This window comes from Dasypus novemcinctus, chromosome 13, assembly GCF_030445035.2.
Source record: "Dasypus novemcinctus isolate mDasNov1 chromosome 13, mDasNov1.1.hap2, whole genome shotgun sequence".
Lineage (NCBI taxonomy): Eukaryota > Metazoa > Chordata > Mammalia > Cingulata > Dasypodidae > Dasypus > Dasypus novemcinctus.
Window position 1 is genome coordinate 99,012,259 of NC_080685.1, and position 8,914 is coordinate 99,021,172.

General features: G+C 42.3%; 1 pseudogene; it reads left to right on the plus strand.

The window, feature by feature from the left end:
- Positions 1-231: 231 nt before the first annotated feature.
- LOC131273163 (ubiquitin carboxyl-terminal hydrolase isozyme L1 pseudogene) lies at positions 232-1,091 on the plus strand (annotated as a pseudogene).
- The last annotated feature ends 7,823 nt before the right edge of the window (positions 1,092-8,914 follow it).

An 8,914-nucleotide genomic window follows, 5' to 3' on the forward strand; every position in this document is an offset into this window, starting at 1 on the left:
CCCAGTTCTAACACTTTAGTAATTATATCCCCTTAAGCAATTTACTTAAACTTTTTAAACTTCAGTTTCTTCCTCTGTAAAGTGGAAATAATAATATTCATCTTACCGGGTTATTTTAGTAGACATTTGTCATGTTTTCTGGTTATTCAGCCCCCCTTCCTTTTATAACTTTTTATTTGGAAATAATTCCAAACTTACAGAAAAGTGGCAAGAATAAGAATAGTACAGGGGGTTTTTTTTCTTCTTCTCTCGCCGGTGAACGACTTGCTGTTCGCGAAGATGCAGCTCAAACCGCTGGAGATTAACCCCGAGATGCTGAACAAACATGAGAACTTCAGGAAAAAACAGATTGAGGAACTGAAGGGACAAGAAGTTAGTCCTAAAGTGTACTTCATGAAGCAGACCATTGGGAACTCCTGTGGTACAGTTGGACTTATACACGCAGTAGCCAATAATCAGGACAAACTGGACTTTGAGGATGGGTCAGTCCTGAAACAATTTCTTTCTGAAACGGAGAAGATGTCACCTGAAGACAGAGCAAAATGCTTTGAAAAGAATGAGGCCATTCAGGCAGCCCATGATGCCGTGGCACAGGAAGGCCAATGCCGGGTAGATGACAAAGTGAACTTTCATTTTATTCTCTTTAACAACGTGGATGGCCACCTTTATGAACTTGATGGACGAATGCCTTTCCCAGTGAACCATGGTACCAGTTCAGAGGACTCATTATTGCAGGACGCTGCCAAGGTCTGCAGAGAATTCACTGAGCGTGAGCAAGGAGAGGTCCGCTTTTCTGCTGTGGCCCTCTGCAAGGCAGCTTAATGCCCCACCGAGGGACTTCTGGTTTCCCCTTTCCCTTCGACATGAAAACCTACAGCTATCAATGCAGTCTAAAATGCTTCAGTACTTGCAAAATACAGCTGTTCTCTTTTGGTTCTGCAGAGATGCTCTTACCCTGAACCACACCCAAGCACTAGCAGAGCTCATCTGTTGAGCAAGCAAAGTTTGGTGTAAGCTTCAGTTGGCAAAGCATTTCCCCCCAGATGCCCTAGTGTATGTCTTGTACCTTAATACATAATGCTTTAAATGCCTACTTTGGTTTGTGTCTGTAAGGTAAAGCCTTGGATGTGGTTTAATTGTTTGTCTTTAAAAGGAATAAAACTTTTCTGCTCAGAGAAAAAAAAAAAAAAAGAATAGTACAGGGAAGCGGACTTGACCCAGTGGTTAGGGCGTCCGTTTACCACATAGGAGGTCCGTGGTTCAAACCCCGGGCCTCCTTAACCCGTGTGCAGCTGGCCCATGCGCAGTGCTGATGCGCGCAAGGAGTGCCCTGCCACACAGGGGTGTACCCCGTGTAGGGGAGCCCCACACATAAGGAGTGCGCCCCGTAAGGAGAGCGGCTCAGCGCAGAAGAAAGTGCAACCTGCCCAGGAATGACGCCGCACACACGGAGAGCTGACACAAGATGACGCAACAAAAAGAAACACAGATGCCCGTGCCGCTGACAACAGGGGCGGACAAAGAAGACGCCGCAAATAGACACAGCAGAGAACAGACAACCTGGGTGGGGGAAAGGGGAAAGAAAGAAAGAAATCTTAAAAAAAAAAAAAAAAGAATAGTACAAAGAATGGCGTATGCTTTTTATCCTGATTCATCTATTGTTGACATTTTTCTTTATTTCCTTAATTTTTCTCTCTACACGCACACACATTTTTTCCTCCTGAACCACACTGTTACAATGAATTATATCTAATTTAACATCTGTATTCCAATTTTGTCAATTGACCCAATAATATTTACACCATTTTTCTTCCTGCAGCTCAGGATCCAGTGTGAGATTAGATATAATATTTAGTTGTCATGTCTCTTTAGTACTCTTTAATCTGGAACATTTCCATAGTTTTTCCTTGACTCTTCTTACATTGACCTTTTTTTTTTTTTTAACATATTTCCTGCTTTGGATTGCTCCAATGTTTCATCATGATTAGATTTAGCTTACGCAGACCCATGGGAGTTATGGTCATGGCCGATGGGGTTAACTACCAGGGCAGATGGCCCCTCTTTGGAAATGGTGTTTATGTGTGATGAATCTGGACTCAGATGGGATCTCCCTTCATAAGACTTTCATGCTAATGTGCTGGAGGTGCAGTTAATGTTGGGGTTTAAGATATATTTAGGGGATTTGAATCTCTGGACTGACAATGTGATAGCCAGATCCTGAGCCTCAACAGACTCCAGCACCTACAATCTGATTTATTGGACTTACCACACTCAGCTAAGATGGAGGTGAAGAAGGACAACCACCACACCATGGAGCCTAGAGTGATTACAACTGAAAATGGGAGGATTGCATCCAGCATCCAGGTGGAATCTGAGCCTCCTCTTGACATAAAGGTGCAATGGACACAACCAATCCAGTGTCCACATAGAAGAGGTGGCATTGGATTGGGAAAAGTGGACATAATGGACAAAGGGTATGGGGAAAGGCAGGAAGAGATGAGAGGTGGAGGCGTCTTCGGGACATGGAGCTGCCCTGGATGGTGCTTCAGAGGTAATCACCGGACATTGTAAATCCTCACAGGGCCTACATGATGGAATAGAGGAGAGTATGGGCCATGATGTGAACCAATGTATATGAGGTGCAGAGGTGCCCAAAGATGTACTTACCAAATCCAATGGATGTGTCATGATGATGGGAACGAGTGTTGTTGGGGGGGGGGAGAGGGGGGGTGGGGGGGTGGGGTTGAATGGGACCTCACATATATATTTTTAATGTAATATTATTACAAAGTCAATAAAAAATAAAAAAATTAATAAAAAAAAAAAAAAAAGATTTAGCTTACGCATTCTCAGCCAGAATACTACATAGGGGATGTTGTGCCCTTCTGAAAACATCATATCTGAAGACATATGATGTCTATCTGCCTATCGCTGGTGACAATGCTGTCCACACTGGCATTCCAACATTAGCAAGAGCAGTGCCTTCTTTCCCGTTTATCTATTTATAATCAATATGGACTCGTGGAGTACTATTTTTTCCAATGGTTTATAATTGGTTACTGTTGTTAATTATTTTTGCTCAAATTGTCCTAGATTTAGCCAGTAGGAATACCTTCAAACTGACTCTTGTGTGCTTGTGACATGCGCTCATCATTTTTTAAAGCACTATCTTTCTGGCATAACAAGATATTCTGGGCACATCTTATATTTACCCTGCATTAACCATGGGGCCCTCATTCCTGTTGGTGGGGAATGGTATTTAGAAACTAAGATTTGGGTTTTAGATGTGCTCATGACTACTGGGGTAGCTTTCTTTCTTGACCCTTTCAGGCAGGTGGTGCTAGTAAATGTACATTTATAATACATACATGCCTACATAGACATGTCCTTTATCCATGCATGTACACATATTTTAGAAATAATAATTTCACATCAGTACCTGCAACTCCAATTCATCCCAAAAGGTTCTTTCTTGTTTTCTCTGATTCCATATCCAAAATCCTTTCTTCCTCAGGGAAAACCCTGTCTCCCAGTGGGAGGAACTAGGCTCTGCAGTAAACATCCATTTTGTTGGTGAGTGGGTGATCGCTGAAAAGTCAGGATTTTAGGGTTGAACTCTCCACAGAAATGGCACTGGAGCAAAAGCCACTCCTGTAAAGTCACGTTGGAGGCAGTTGTCTGGAGTTAAAGGCAAGAGTGGCAGCAGTACCTCATCAGTGCAGTTCTGCAACATGGTTTTGGATGTTGGCCCTGGAAATTTACCCTCAAGCCTGGTTCTCTAGTCCTCCCAACAAGTCTGTGGCGCTACTCAGCATCTTTTCAAAAATGCTTTTTCTCCTTGATCAGCCAGAATCAGCTTTAGTGGTTATGATGAAGTCTGCCTAATAAACATTCTCTGTACTGAGGTTATTTGCCAATATTTTTCTCCAAAAATATTTGCTTGCACATTTAGATAATTAGTTCACCTGGAAGTTTTCAACTTTTTGTTTCTTAAGACTATGTTTTAACCCAGGTTCCCTAGATTTTGCTTCTCAAAGTGTGGTCTTCAGCTAGCAGCATCACTGGGAGCTTGGTAGATATGTAGAATTTCAGCCCCAACCCCAAAACTAAATCAGAATCGGCATTTTAATAAGACTCCTATAACTTAAAATTTGAGAAGCGCTGCTCTAGAAACAGAGCCTGAAGCAAGGATTAAATGCTGATACTTTATTTGGGAGGGATTAACACCGAATAGCAAGAGTGAGGAAAAAGATAAGTGAGGCTGGGAAGCAATGCAAGCTCATGCATTTCTAGTCAGATAATAGGTTTGTGATGAGCTTCAAAGAGACACAGCAAGAAAGGTGTGAGCACTTGACCATATGGCAGGTTTTTGGACAGTCTGTATAGAGAAATTGCATCTCAGATAAATCCAGGAATGGATGGAGGCAAGGAAATTTGTCCTCTATAAACCTATTTTCTGTTTTTATTGGTTTTCCCACTGGAAATTACCTCCCATGCTTCTGGGTTGCATCTCTTAGCCTCTTTGGTAGCCATTCAGAAGCCAGATTTCACCCAAGTCTGGAAGTGGCCGAAGATGCTGAGAACACATTCATCAACTGGTCAGCCTGATCATATAACAGCAACAGTGAAACTGTGGAGTTGGTTGGCCACAGCAACAGTCAAGGTCAAGGGAATATGAGAAGATACCATAAGATATGTCCAACACTGTCTACCCTTTTCACCTATCAGGAAAGTTGCATGGGGTAGCATGTCATGGGTAAGAGATTCTGCAAGCCCCTGGATGGTGCTGCTGGTTGAAGTTCTGTGGGCAATTAAAGGGAACCTACATATGAGGTTTATGCATTTGTCTTTAAAGACAAATCACTGGCTACATCCTTGGGTAGAAGGCATGTCTTCCATTATATATGACTTGCATATTAGAAGATGGAGCTGCTGTTTGTTGTTGTTTTAGAATAAAATACCCTCATCCCTTTTACAAAAGAGGAGGCACAAATTCATTTAGTTATGAAGTTCCTAGTTACAATCTCCTTGGAAGACCTAAGGCAAGAAAGTCAATGAATCAAGCTTCAGTTAGCTTGATTCAAGCTATCGCAGCTAGTCCTGGAGGTGTAACTGGCATTCACCATTTTCCTTCTCCACCACCCACTGGAGACTCCTTTCACCCTGTCCAACACTTCAGCTGAGTTATCTGGATTGCTTGCCTGATGTGTTAATCTTCATGCCTGCGGGGATCTGAAACTCAGTTGAACTGCCCTTGTAACTGTTGCCGTTGTCAAATTATTAACTTACCAGACATGGAAGTACTAAGAGATATCCAAGTGAATCCCCTGGATTCCCTACCCTTACTGTGTTGCAATAATTACTGCACTTTCTTTTCTTTTTCCCACTAGCCTGAAGTGCCCAAAGCAGCCAGGTAGGAGTCACAGTTTCCAGGTCAGTGAAATCCTTACTGTATACTCTTGCAGACATGATCTCCACTGGAAACCAGAACTCTGACACAACAGAAATGAAAGTTTCAGGGGCAAAAGTGCACATCCCTCAACATAGTCAGAGTCCAAAAATGGCAGGGCAGGTCTTGGAAGAAAAATTTCTTCTTTGGTCAGGATAGTTCAGGGGATTGAAGGATCAAGATGTTACTGCCATCCTTGGTTCCTGGGTCTATTCTCTGTAGCTATTGGAGGTTAGTACTATATATATTCATCATTAGTTCAAAGCCTATATTACAGCTGGGAAGACAGTGCCACAACCCTTCAAGGTGTTGTTCCCAGCTTTGCTTTAAGTTAGATAACTACATCAGGTCAGCTGCTTCTGGGTATGGGGTATATGGTAAGACAAGTAGACCATGGTCACAAGCCCAGTGTTGTCCTCTCTCACACACAAAAATGGGTCTCTTGTCTGAGAAAGTTTGCATGGGGTAGAATGTCAATGGATTAGATGTTGTGTGAGCTCTCTGATACTGGTACTGGCTAAAATCCTACAGGCAGAGAATGCAAGCTTATATATGGTCTTTATATTGATTGTAATATAGTAAAAATAACTGCTTCCCCCAAGCTGAAAGGTACAATATAAATTTGCCTACCACCAGGTAACTTTACCCACCACCATTCTCCTGTGGAACTGTAGTATAATAAGGGCTAGGGAGTGAAGGTGGCTCAAGCAACTGGGCACCTTCCTCCCACATGGGAGGCCTCGGGTTCAGTTCCTGGTGTCTCCTAAAAAAAAAGATGATGTGCAGGCAGCAAACTCAAAGGATGGGGGGGGGGGGGAGAAATAAATAGATAAAAATAAATAAATCTTAAAAAAAAAAAGTTCAGCATTACTCCTGCTAGCAGGTTGGGCACACTCAGTAGTGGCAATAACTTTGGGGCAAATCTGGTCTATACTGGGAAATTAAGTGAGGGCCCATGATTTTCCACTGTGATGACTGAAGTCAGCCTTCTGCTCTCCAGATCTCTATTTTTTCTCATTATACAATTCAAGCAACACCTGAATTGGCTGTCCATCTATCTAATCCTTAGTAGAGTAACCATAGGTATCAGTATGCCTGGTGTATAACCAGTTGTCCAAGAGTAATCATTAATAGTACTTCTTTTCATGCTCAAAGTGGCCCAGTTTGGACAATAAGGTTACCCTTCCCCTAGGAACACCATGACCCATTAGCCAGCGCCATAAGTCCCTGTAGAGAGACTCACCCTGATTGCTGCTCCGCCTTGATGTGCATTGTGCTAAAGATGCTGGCCTTGTCCTTTATAGTTCAGTGCTTCCACTTGATCTCTGCAATTCTGGGATTTTATCATCTTCACTAATATTAGGGACCCCTGTTCCATGGATGCTTCCCCCCTACTAGCAATCCTATCTTTCTAAAGATGGCCACTCCCAAGTCATCAAAGAAGGTCCTCTTCTTAGTGCATTTTTTTTATTACTTTAGTAAAAGGAGCATCCTCTGGGCAGGCCCAAGGAACTAGTCAATTGGTGGCTTTCAAGTGATACATAATAAACCCTTCTAATGTCCTCTCCTTCCTGAGTCTTCTGACCCCTTCCTCAATACCATACCAAAGAAGTTCTGACTTCTTCACTTTGCTTATTGCAGGCCATTGTTGAGATCAAGCTTCAAAGAGCCATCCCAGCAAACTGTTAGGACCATCTCCAGCTAATGCCGCTAAACTGTTAACTCCTAAGTTCTGAATGAGTTACCCCAAATCAATGATTTCTCCTCTATTGAGCTTTCTGCTCTACCATTCCCTCCAAGTATAACATCCTCAAGTTCTATCCCTACACATTTCCACAGTCCCTGCCAATACATATTAGTCAAGACCTGTAATATCTTTGGCATATACACATTTTCTTCCTGAGGCAGGGCTTTTTCTTCCCAATGTGGGCTAAGCAGCAATCTAACTCTATTTATTGGAGGAAGCAATGAATTATGGGGCCATGTCTTGAGAACAAGTCATGGAGAAGAGGCGCTTCTTCAACCAGAATTGTACAGGGGATTTGACTGGTCAAGAAGCCCAAACAGGGAAGCGGACTTGGCCCAGTGGTTAGGGCGTCTGCCTACCACATGGGAGGTCTGTGGTTCAAACCCCCGGCCTCCTTGACCTGTGTGGAGCTGGCCCACGTGCAGTGCTGATGCACGCAAGGAGTGCCGTGCCACGCAGGGGTGCCCCTGCCTAGGGGAGCCCCATGCGCAAGGAGTGTGCCCTGTAAGGAGAGCCACCCAGCACAAAAGAAAGTGCAGCCTGCCAGGAATGGTGCCGCACACACGGAGAACTGACGCAACAAGATGATGCATCAAAAAGAAACACAGATTCCCATGCTGCTGACAACAACAAAAGCAGACAAAGAAGAACACGCAGCAAATAGACACAGAGAACAGAGAACCGGCGGGGCGGGGGTGGGGGGGAATAAAATAAAGTAAATAGATCTTAAAAAAAAAAAAAGAAGTCTGGATATGCCTATCCCAAGTCTCAGAGTCTCAGAGTGCTAAACTTTCCCGATCAGAGCTCTGAAGAAGTTGAATATAGATTTGTCATGTGACCCAGTATTACCACTACTGGGTATATACCAAGAAGAACATGAGCAGCTACACACTGATGTTCATAGTGACGTTATTCGCAATTGCCAAAAGATGGAAACAACCAGGTGTCCACCAACTGATGAATGGATAAACAAACTGTAGTGTATACACATGATGGAATATTATGCAGTGGTGAGAAGAAATGAAGTCTTAAAGCATTTGACTACCTGGATGAACCTGGAGGACATTACGTTGAGTGAAGCAAGCCAGACACAAAAAGACAAATATTGTATGATTGTGCCATTATGAACTAAATATATTGTGTAATATCATGGAATTAATAACTTGAATATGGGTCGCCAGAAAATAGAATGAGGTTAGAGAATGGAAAACTGAGGGTTAAATTGCGCAGAATTGGTTGAAAGAATGTATATTAGTCTTTGGAAATGAATAGAAAAGGTGAAAGCACACATAATGTTCGTAACTAGTGGTGCTATTATATGGGTATGACAGCAGTTGAAAGGCAAAGTCTAAGATTAGTAAATTACTAAAAGGAAAGCTAAAATATGGACATGAGACTGTATAGCATATTCAAACCTCATGTGAAATATGAATATGGGTAATACTGCATATGCAAGACTGTTTTTCTTTGAAAACAAATGTTTTTTAATGTTACAAGATGTTAATATCAGCCAGAAGCATGGTAAGTGAAAGAAATGAGACACAAAATACTACTTACTGCATGATTCTATTTATATAAAATGTAAATATAAATCAATTTATAAAGATAAAATTAGATTACTGGTTATGTAGGGCTGGGGAAGGATAGAGATTTAGAGGTGACTGTTAAGGGGTGTGGAGTTTTTCTTTTTGGAGTAAAAAATTGTTCTAAAAAGTTTT